This window comes from Polistes dominula, unplaced genomic scaffold (genome assembly GCF_049000335.1).
Source record: "Polistes dominula isolate Pdom_NZ unplaced genomic scaffold, Pdom_raw_medaka contig_23, whole genome shotgun sequence".
Taxonomy (NCBI): Eukaryota; Metazoa; Arthropoda; class Insecta; order Hymenoptera; family Vespidae; genus Polistes; species Polistes dominula.
Window position 1 is genome coordinate 4,300,022 of NW_028300963.1, and position 12,758 is coordinate 4,312,779.

Consider the following 12,758-nt stretch of genomic DNA (forward strand, 5'->3'; position numbering starts at 1 on the left):
AACTCCGACTGTTTCCTTCTCTACCTAACTAAAGAGAGTACACTTTATATATGTATATGTGTATGTTTGTATGTGTTTGAGAAAGAGAGAGAGAGAGAGAGAGAGAGAGAGAAAGAGAAATTGGAAGGATTTAGTGCGACGTTCTTCGAGTGAACCCTCGCGAACCCATCTCCGGTCTAAGTCGTAGAATTTCGTGCACCCTGATCACTTCCGGATAACGTTTTAGATGTAATTAACTACCCAATCGTTATTCGCGTGTCTCACGGTTAAAGGAAATCTATGATAATGCTCACCTTCTCTACGATCTTTTACCTTTTAATTGATGTTTGAATTAATTCAAGAAACAGAAGAATAATAAATTTTTTAAATAATTATTTCTAATATTTAGTTTTTATTCTTAGTATTCAGACGATCTGGTTATATATATATATATATATATATATATATATAATATATAATAATATAATATAATATATATATATAATTATAAATAATTATATATAGTATTATATTTATTCTATATATTAATTTATATTATATATATTTAATTTATATTATTTATGTAATATAATAAAATATATATCAAAATATATATTTTATTATTTTATAATATATAGAATAAATATCATTTATTATATTTAATATATATATATATATTTAAATTTATTTTTAATATTTTAAAATAAATTTTTATTTTTACTTGTAAAACTTAGTTTACAGATCATTCACCGTATAAATAAAATATTTGTGTTCTAATATTTTCTCATAGAATTAACGAGTGTTGGATTTTTTAAACGAATCTGATATTTTCCAGACTTTTATAGAACCAATTTGATAATAAGATAATTCTAATTAATTGCAATACAAATTAATTCTTATTACATTACTTATACCATTAATATTGAATAAAAATGAAGAAAAAAAAGACTCATATTTTATTTTTATATTCTTTATGTACAGTAATAACCATATCAAATTCAATTAGACACTTTATCAAATTGATTTACATTAAATGTATAATAAAAAAGAAATAAAAAATAAGATCGAGATATCACCCGTATTACTTGAACACTTTCCGAATCCCTTACTTTATGCGTAACGCTTTTAACTCTTTGAAATACGATCAACGACATTTGCAACATATAAGAAAGAAAGAAAGAAAGAAAGAAAGAAAGAAAGAAAGAAAGAGAGAGAGAGAGAGTGAGTGAAGGTTAATAAAATCAACGAGTGACAAGTAATATGATTGATTTATAAGTCTTAAATTGTGGGTTATTAAGTCACCACGCAACTCTCTTTCTCTCCCCCTTTTTTTTTTTTGTTCAACTTGACTCGTAAAAGTGTCTTTTCAAAAGGAAAAGAAAAGAAAAAAAAAACAAACACAACAGATAAAGAAAATAAATTACACGATATTGGAAAAATATGCACGAAAAGAATCAACGAAGAACAAGAAGAAGAAAAAGAAAAATTTCAAATTAGTTTTTCATTTTTTTTTTTTTTTTTTTAATCCTGAACAAGTAGAAACACACACATATATATACACACATATAAGAAGAGAGAGAGAGAGAAAGAGAAAAAACGACAGTAAGAGAGTAAAAGAAAGAGAAAGAGAGGAACGGGGAGAAGTAAAGCAGCAGGAGGAGAAAGAGGAGGAAGAGGTGAAGAAGGGGGAGGGGAGAACGAGGATAAAAGCCATCTGGAAATAATCTTCCGTTTACGTGCCGATCTTGATTCGTAGCAGAAGCTCGTTGTTCTCGTTTCCGAGTTACATGTATATCCTGCAATTATTTCGCAAACGACGTTGCGGTACAATAACAACAACAACAACAACAACAACAACGAGCCGAGAAAGAGAGAGAGAGAGAGAGAGAGAAAAAAAAGGTGGTGGTCAGGGGTTGTGGAGGGGTGGTAGTGGTAGGTGAACAGGAGGATAGCAAGGGGGAAGTCAGATAGAATGAGATCTTATCTTTCTCGAACGATCCGATCCAGCTCGATCACATAACAATATCGTTTCATCGGTTTCTCCCTAACCCCCCCCCCCCGACCCACCTACCTCCCCCCGAACTTCATCTACTTTTTTTTTAGCAAACTACCTAGGATCTAATTTTTATTTGTTATTAGTTATTTGTGTTTTTTTTTTTATTAAAAAAGATTGAAACACCTTACGTGTTCAAACTACAACAACAAAAAGTTGTGGGATTGAATTAAATCATAAAATTGGGGGGGGGGGAGACATTTTTAAATATGTTGAAATGGTATTTAAAATAAGATTAATTATTAAATTTACAAAAAAGAAATAATAAATAATAGTTATGAAAATCACGAGATATCGTTTCCAATCTTGAGCATAAGTTTTCTTAGATAATAAGTTCGCATATACAATATTACTTACGTATATACAAGAGTAATACATACATACATACATACATACATAGATAGTTAAATACATATATATATATAGTTAAGAGAAGCGTACTTGACCCCGAGGGCCATTAATCTCGCGTGCCATCGCCCCTTTGCTCGATCCGCGAAGGCGTTTCCAAACTAATATACGACGACACGACCCACGCCTATATCGGCGCGGACCCTAACGAGCACCGACTTTAACGGTTAAATAATATTGCTTTGAGCTCTTTCTTTCTTCTCGATCTTACGTAGAAAAAGAAAGAAAGAAAGAAAGAATGGCAGAATAAAAGAAACAAAAGTATGGAGAAAGTTTTACCACCCTTCTTTCCATACACCACCACCAAACAACCAACACCCATCCCATTACTTTGAGTACTCGTATAACCAATCATCATTCTTCTTTTATTGATGTTTAAACGAATCGAGATTTTTCACAATAGTTGTTTAAATTATTTTAAGGTTTTATCAATTTTTTGTTTGAAATTTTTGACTGTTGATTATTTATTTCATAATTTTATGTAAATGTATTGGTAAAGATGTGTTATTTTTCTAAAAGGGTTGCGTTTGAGTTTTTGAGTATATTGAAAAATATAAAATTGTATAAAAATAATAATATAAAATATTATAAATTAAAATACATAATTTATAATTATAATATATTATTATTATAATCTATTATATTATTATATTAATTTATATTATATATTATTATAATATTTATAATATATGCATAATAATAATATAATATATTTTTTTATTATTAGAATATAATTTATAATAATAATTAATAATAATATAATTAATAATATATAATTAATAATATATTATATAATATATATATATAATATAGTATATAATATATTATTATATTATAATATAATAATATATTAAATACTACTACTATATATAATAATAAATAATAATATAAAAAAAAATGAGTATATTGAATATAAAATTTGTGACAACCGTATTTTAAATATTTTAGGTTTCTGTCATTGTATCATTTACTTTTCTTTCTATTAATTATTTATATAACAAATTTATACAAATAAATCTTATTTACATGAGCTTGAAGAAGAAGATTTTCAGAGTTTGTACAGAAGATGTTGTTCAATTCCGAAAGGACGGTTAGTTAATAACATTTTAGGAAGGTTTGACCCTCCTTAAAAGTAGTAGTAGGGTCATCTCATGTGAATCCCTGCTCGCGAAGTCCATCACGATTTTGTCGCCGATCTAAAGGATCCATTGATCCCTCTATCCTGGGCTTAAGAGCCATGAGAGAAGCACCGACTGGAAAATCGTTTTTCTAGTCCACTTCGAATAAAAAAAAAAAAAAAAAAAGAAGAAGAAATACTCGTCAATCCTGAGATCTTTTTCAATCGGGATTTACCATCACCATTACTACTACTACTACTATAACTATACTATTGTCCTAAAGTAAAAGTAGCCCCATTTTTTTTTTCTACGCTCCGTTTCACGATCAAACGTGGACAGAATAAGAAAAAGAAAGAAAAAATAAAAATAAAATAAAAAATAAAAAAAAAAAAAGAACTACTTTCCGATAACAAAATTTGCCACTTTATTTCTATTTAATTTTACACTACGTAACTTAAAATACACATGTGAATACGAAATGTAGATGAAATATAAACTTGATATGAATTTTTAAACCTTTTTTTTTTTTGTTAAATAAATTGCAAATGATTCAAAAATAATGGGAGGAAATAAATAATAAGTGTAACTAAATAATTAATTAAAAACAAAACACATAAACACATCCCCTTGACGATTATAGAAATTTAAACCCCAATCACGTATGTAAGTGAGAGTGTTACATTTAAATTTAAGTATCCAACGAAAAATGGTACTTTAATTTCCAAAATAAATTGAAAATGATTCAAAAGTACTATGAGGAACTAAATAATAAATATAATTATACAATTAACCAAAAAATACATAAACACATACCCTTAACGATTATAGAAATTATACAATCACTTATGTAAGAGTGTTACGCTTTAACATAAGTATCCAACGACAAAACGGTACTTTAATAGAACGAAATCAATTTTTGATAATGTTTTGCATAGTAATTTGGGCTACCAGAATATATTGGTAATTAGAAGAGTAGTATAATAAATAAAATGACGATGATTATACTTGTAACGTAATAATACGTCGATCATGTTTCAACGTGATTCATACGAATATTCGACTTACGAGATATTGTATCTTGGTTATCATCTTTCTCTCTTATATGCATACGTATACTCACACACACATGTATTTCTCTCTTTCATATGCACAACAACAACAACAACAACAACAAGAACAACACACAAGAGTTTAAATTCAGTGGCTCATCGATGGAGTCATCGACGCGTGCTCGTAACTTTACGAGCCCTACGTTTTTCGTAATCGTTAAACTCGCCTCTCGAAAGTATATATCCTTATTACAAACTTTACCACCACTACCATCATCACCATCACCAATACCATTACTAACACCGGACGTGCCACGACCGCGTAAATATCCAACGACGTTGATAATAATCTTCCTTGAATAGTACGAAGAAAACGATCATTTGTGCTGTTTCTTCAACGGTTTATCATCCTATACTAAACTACCTAACTTATCTATCTCTCTCTCTCTCTCTCTCTTTCTCTCTCTCTACTTCTTTAACAAGGTTCCAAATTTTTAATAAATTAATCTACTAAAATTTACGACGATTTTTATTCTTTCTTTTTTCTTGACACTACGTAATTAAATACAGGTAATAATTATTATACAAAAATACTTATATTTTATTACAATAATTATTACCAACGTGTTAAGTAATACTGTCTTTTTTAATTTTTTTTTTTTTTTGAAGTTACATAATTATTATGCAATTTCAATTTGAATCTTTACAACGAGTGAGTAAATCATTTCAAATTTATTTTACGTTATGTTTTATAATTATTTCCTACAATGATTCAACACCTAAATAAATAATTATTTAATAAATGATTGAAAATAATATATTCCCTAATTATATTAATAATAATATATTATATAATAATAATAATAATCATATTAATAATAATATATATCATAAACATTGTATAAAACATGGCATACAAATTTGATCAGTGGAATGACTCGTACTCAAATATTTCCTACAATGATTCAACACCTAAATAAATAATTATTTAATAAATGATTAAAAATATAATATTCCCTAATTATATTAATAATAATATATTATATAATAATAATAATAATAATAATAATAATAATAATAATAATAATAATAATAATATTAATAATAATATATATCATAAGCATTGTATAAAATTTGGTGAGCACACGAATTTGATTAGTAAAATGACCCATACTCAGGTATTTCCTACAATGATTCAACCCCTAAACAAATAATTATGGAATAAATGATTGAAAACATAACATTCCCTAATTATATTAATAATAATAATAATATATATCATAAGCATTGTATACATTTTGGTGAGCACACGAATTTGATTAGTAAAATGACCCATACTCAGGTATTTCCTACAATGATTCAATCCCTAAACAAATAATTATTAAATAAATAATTAAAAAACATATTCCCTAATTATATTATTATATCATATTATAAATATTGTGTAAAATTTAGATGACCCACATGTTTGATCATTGGAATGACTCGTACAACGTTGTTAAAGATATTTTCCCTCCCTCTGCCACTCCACCTCTCATCCCACCCTACCCTCCTCCTTTTTCTCTTTCTAATTTGAAAAGGAGCACGTCTTCTCGCACGTACTCGTCGTCGTCGTCGTCGTCGTCGTTGAGAGATACGTATCGAAGGAGATTTATCGCGTTGCACACGCGAGGATGCACACTCGGTAATAGTCCGTTAGTGCAGCAGAGTTAGTCCTACTCTGAGTGGCTACTCTCTGATGCAGTCGAGTTTGGCCGGTACGTTTTGCCCACAAGGGAAACACCTGCGAGAATTCAATATATATATATATATATATATACTAGTACAACTTAAAACCAATCGAAACGTCACGAATACGAGAATGATCCAAAATCATACTATTACAATTTTCTATGTGTTCATAATTATGAAAGTGGTTCCTAATTCATATATCTCTTCTTTTGAGATATTTAAATCAATTAAGTGTATTTGACGACTATATCCGTCATGGAAATGTGACAAAATTTTGTTTCATGACGACTATAAGTGTCATGCGTAAAAAGTAGTTACCTTTTACTTGTTTAAATTGTAATTTTTGTAAAATACGAAACATATTCTTTAATTTTCAAGATGACTGAGAAGAATTTGATGATTTGTAAATTATTATTTTTGTTTTATTTTTAATTAAGTTTATTTTGAAAATGAGCAATTTTAATCTCGATCTGTCATCGTGTCGATTTTTACGACACACAGAGGTGCGCACTTTAATTGGTTAATTAATTACACAGTTAATTGGTTAAAGAATTACATTTGAACATTAAATAAATTCTATTTAATATTCAATTAACAAATACTATTTGTAACGATTCATTTTTGACAATATTTATGAAAATTATATTGAATGAATTTAAATTAAAATAATATGATATGAAATATCTGATAAACTTATTTATTTTTTAATTTTGACTTATGGTTAGACCACTTTCATAATTATGGATACATACAATGGTATTTATGATCTTTTTCTATTTTCCGTCCTCAACTATTTATTTGTATCCTTAATATTCATATTTGCTGTATAAGGTTTATAGATATTATATTAAAAATTAATAACATAAAATAAAATATTCGATTAAGATCCCATAAGGAAACAGACACAAGGTGTACAAGAGTGTATAAGTAATGTATCCGTTATAAGTTGAGAAGATAGTAAGATCACGGGATGATTTGTAGAGGTGTCAAGGTGTTACAGAGACAACCCCAATATCACAAACTATACTTTGAAAAATCGAAATGATTATTATACCAAGGTGGTAGTAGTAGTAGTTGTAGTAGTAGTTGTTGTAGTAGTAGTTGTAGCAGGTAGAAAAAATACGGTAGAACTTTCGCGGTCGCGACACAACACCTGCTTCCCATCATCGTATATCGCATCGTAACGTTAACTTTAACGCAATGCAACAACTCTCTCAATGCAACGACGAAATGCAATTCTTATATCGCGCCCGTCGGCATCATGTATTTCGTATACTTACACTTCGTTTCGTTTTTTTCTTTTTTTTTATCTTTCGATAATTCGATCAGAAAATTGCTTGATTGTCAATTCAAATACATGGTATTCTCTTTTTCTCTCAGGTAAAATCATCGACAATTTAAAGTCACCTGTTTTTACGTTCGATCAAGCGATGAAACGTTTTGTGATAAATGCATCACACATAGATTGTAAAGATGTATGGTATTGATTACGAAGTGTAATATATGTGTGAGATAGAAGACTTGTTTTTTGAATATTTTTTTTTTTATTTCTTTTTAATCATAAATTATTATAATAATTATTATATTGATTTTAATAATTTAAAAAGATTTCAGAGAGAATTGTAACATGAGTCAAATACATTTCATAGTTATTGAAATAGAATCGTTTTCTTTTCAAACATAAATTATTATCATAATTATTATATTAAATATAATTAATATATTAGTATTAATAATTAATTAATTATTAGTATTATTAGTTATATTACTAGTATTTTATTAGTATTATTAAATTATTGATATTAATATATTAATTAATATATAAATTATATTTAATATATACTATATTAATATATTAATATAATTAATATGTGTTATAAAAAAAATAAAATATATATAATGTATTATAACTATATATATATAATTAAATATATTATTTTTATTATTAATAATAATAATAATAATAATAATAATAATAATAATAATAATAATATTAAATTAACTATATTTCTTATTATAATATGCTATATAATAATATATAAATATAATATATAATTTTATATAAATTTATTTATAATATATTATATAACAAATAATTAAATATAAAAATAAAAAAAAATATATATAACACATAGAAGATTCGGAACATTGATGATCGAATTTCTGACAAAGTCCTAATAGAATGACGAAACGTTCAACAAGATCAAAACAATATGTTCTAATTTTGTTACCTAGCCAACATACATATGATACAAAGTTATCATACGAATACAGCTTACCCCAAATCAAAAAACATTTCAAGTTACAAAGAAAACAAATTAAAAAAAAAAAAAAAAAAAACCCAATGATACAATAAAAGATGAGAATATAAATCGAACGTGAAAGGGCGAGAAGAATATATCGGATAATAAAGAATGAAGAAAATAAGATATAGGAGTGAGAAGAAGAAAAAGAAGAATAAAAGTAAGAACAAGAAAAAAAAGGAGGAGGAGGAGGAGGTGGAGTTGGAGGAGGAGGAGGGTGGGATGAGGAGTCTCAGATCGAAAAAAAGGAGAACGATCCGTCAAATGTACGCACGAGACACGCCCAAGTACTTTCTTTCTTTCTCTCTCTCTCTCTCTCTCTCTCTCTCTCTCTCTCTCTCTTTCTTAAATAAGAAAAAGAAAACGAATTGATAAACGTGCGAGAGGAAGAAGAAGAAGAAGAAACGAAAAAAAAAAAAGAAAAAGAAAAAAAATGGGAAGTATTAAGCTCGCGTTCGCTGTTACGTCGGTGCATCGTCGTCGGTAATTAGTTCAGCTGCAGGCGAACCGGAGGCAAGCAAAGAAGACGCGTGCCTCGCAATGTTGCTTCAGTCGTTGCAGTTGCAGTTGCAGTTGCAGTTGCAGTTTGCAGTTGCTGCTCCAAAGTTGCACCTGTCGCTTAGCGACCGATCCTCGTGTCCGTCCCTTCATAAATGCGTCGTCCGTCTCAAACACCGAGTATATATAATATACACGTATTACACACTTATGTATTTATGTATGAATGTAATGTGTATATGTATATGTATATATATAAATATATACGTGGTGGACAAGTAAGGGACTCTCAATCAACTCGATTTTCGATATAAGTACTCTCATGCATGTATGCATTTATTATACTTATGTCTTTTCTTCGTTAAAGGTAATAAAAATAAATTGAAACAAAAAAATACAGTCACCATTACAACTTCGATTCCTATCTATCGGTTTAAATGTACCAATCATTTCGTGGAATTTAAATTTCGCGCGTTTTCTTTACATTTTTTTTTTTTTTTAAGAAATGATATTATGCATGTATGTATGTAGAGATATATATATATAAGGATTGAGGAACGTTTTTTCACGTCATTTCATTTAAGAAGATAAGGTAAAATGTAAAATGAAAAAAAAAAAACAAATATTAAATGGTCGTTAGTTAGAATAGTATTTTAAAAAGGTGGAATAAACGATTCACCTGGTCTTCAAGGAACCTGACTTCCTAATCAGCCTAATTTACTTGATTATTCTTCTTCTATCATTTTATCGTATTAAACACCTGTCTCTTCTTGGACAGTTTAGAATTTTCTTCACCTTTCAAACGTGTTCCTTATTTCTTGTTTTATTTTCTTTACGATCGTCATAAATTATCGTTGATCCGATCGTTGATAAAATATTTATAGTTAGAGGATAATAAAATAAAATCAAATAAAATCAAATAAAATAAAACTGATCTAATATATTCGATGATAAATTATCTAGAACACATTTAAAAAGAAAAAAAAAACACAAAAAAAAAAAGAATAAAAGAAAAATTTGTTAGTAAAAAAAGTATTTAAAGTATGGATTATTCGTTTTGAAAGGCGCCGGCGAAGCATATAAAATTGCGATTTAATAGTTTGCCTCTTGCCTTCCTTTCCTTTCGCTCGTGAAGTCTTCTCTCAAAAACACCTGCCGACGAGAAAACGAATTATAGGATACCGAAGTTGTCGACCAACCAACTAACCAACGAACTTAACCAACGATCGATCTAGAAAAACTTGCAGATTATGTTCTTCTTCCTTTTTTTCTTCATCTTCTTCTAAACCTTTTTTTTTACCCCTCTTCTTATTTTTTTAAATCAAATTTAGGTCGTCTTTGTTCTCTCGATGAAAAAAAAAAAAAAGGAACAGAGTTGAGATTAAAAATTCAAGGAAGTGTTGTGCGAGAAGAGAGAACAGAATGAAAGAACACAGGATATAGTTCACGTTGTTGTATACGCGTCACTTCCGTTTCTCTTTGAGAATGTACGAAATAAAAAATGAAAGAAAGAAAGGAAAAAAAAAAAAGAAATATTTTCTTCCCAAGGACAAAAAAAAACCCTGATCGCAAGACTGTCTGGTGGGCCCAGGGTAAATGAGTTTTTTATCTGGTCTCAAGTAAATTAGATTAGTAGAGACATGTACTTCTCTAAATATATATATGTATATATATATATATTATATTTCTCTGTCTTGTTCTTTCTGTATCCTTTTCTGTTTCTGTTTCTCTTAGGTTTTCTCTTTTCACACCCTCGAACGTTTTAAATACAGTGACAGCTTCCTGCACGAAGGAAAAAGAATCGTTCCGCGCCACGCTATCCTAACTGCACGACCAAAGTTTTTAAAAACAAAGTTACATGTTTTATATGTATATATGTATATATATACATGTGTATCTTCTTTACCTCATGACAATATTTCCCAAGGTAGAAAAGTAGTTTGCGAGCTTTTGTTGTTGAGAGAGCATCCACTCTTGTATATTATTTGTCGAGTACTTCGAGCGTGAAAAATCAGGCGCCAGGTTTCTTTCTTTACTTTTTTTTTATTATTTCTTTTTTTTCTTTATTTTTCTTTTTTTTTTCATCATAGGTTGATAAAGATAATTGTATAACCCGAGCAGCTTTAAGTATACGTTTCTCTTGTTTTCTCAGTTTACTTCTTTTTTTTTTTTTTTGTATATATGTATATAATGATAAATTATTTTAATCAAAAACAACAAGTATAACAAGAGAAAATGAATTATAATATATATTTATTTTTAACATAGGTGAAGATAATTATTGGATTGGTTGATAATTTGTCTGAATTTTTTATACAAATAAATAAATTATTTAGATTATAAGTTAGAGTTAATATATGTATTGTCACAGATGAGATTTCTTACAGTGAATGATCTAAACTCTTAAATTAATTTTTAATTATTTGACATCAATAATAAAAAGAAATCCAGAAAAATTAAATAAACGATAGATAATGTTATATAATTAACTAATATTAAAATAAAATAAAATAAAATAAAGAAGTATAAAAAATTATAAAACACACATCATATATAAATGGCACAAAAACAAAAACCTAGAAAAAATAAATACACAATAAGTAAAATAGTTAATAAATTAATATTAAAATTAAATAATAAATACAAAGAGAGAAGAAAAAAAATGATATAAAACATATCATATAATATAAAGGGCCACCAAGTTAAAATTAATATACGTGTATTATTTGAAGGTATGTTGAAATTCCTTATTGCAAATGATCTAAACATTAAACTTAATTTTTAATACTTAACATTTAAAAACAATAATCTAAATAAATTAAATACACGATAGGATAATATAATAAATTAATATTAAAATTAAATAAAAAAAAAAAAATATATATATATAAAATACCACCACAAGTTAAGATGAATATATGTGTATTGTGTCGTGGTATGCTGAGATTTTGTTGAGAGTGGTCAGTGCTCCGGGACTTTCTATCTCGAAACGTATTTCTCTCCCTTTCCCTTTTCGATCCCTTTTCCTCTTCTCGTACTACCACCAGCACCCTTTTAGAAACGCATCCTCCGTATACCAGCAACCATATATATATATGTATAAGGATACCGAGCTAATGGGACGCGCGCCTCCTCTATAATTACAAAGATTGCCCAGTATGCGCGCGGCCGAAGTAAAGAAGGGAACACAACACACGGCCCTGGCACAACCTGCACCCTTAGGCGGATTATGGATCATCGATCGCGTTCTTATTTGCCGATCCAAAGCTACTTCTTCTTCTTGTTCTTCTTCTTGTTCTTCTTCTTCTTCTTCTTCTTCGCGATTCTCTTCATTACCTTTCTTAGGGTTTATCCTTAGCAATAGAAACCATACCACTTTTATCTTTTATTTCATTTCATTTAGTTTTCATTTTATTTTGCAATATAATCGTTACTTATACTTTCCAAGAGACAAATGACAAATCTCACATTAACAGAGATTATAGGTATATTTATTTTTATTTTTGTTTTTGTTTTATTTTTCTAGTTTTAATTAGATGGAAGAAGAGTTTGAAAGAATTATTATTTATTGTTTTTGGTAAGATTTATTTAATTATTTATTATTTTAAAGATATAAATT

General features: G+C 27.9%; 1 long non-coding RNA gene across 1 annotated transcript in view; it reads right to left on the reverse strand.

The window, feature by feature from the left end:
• Positions 1-6,188: 6,188 nt before the first annotated feature.
• The window catches only part of LOC149032534 (uncharacterized), a 116,146-nt gene continuing 109,576 nt past the window's right edge, over positions 6,189-12,758 (reverse strand). Inside the window, exon 3 of the long non-coding RNA XR_016176640.1 lies at positions 6,189-6,390. This is a non-coding gene — a long non-coding RNA (uncharacterized LOC149032534). The remainder of the gene's footprint in view (positions 6,391-12,758) is intronic.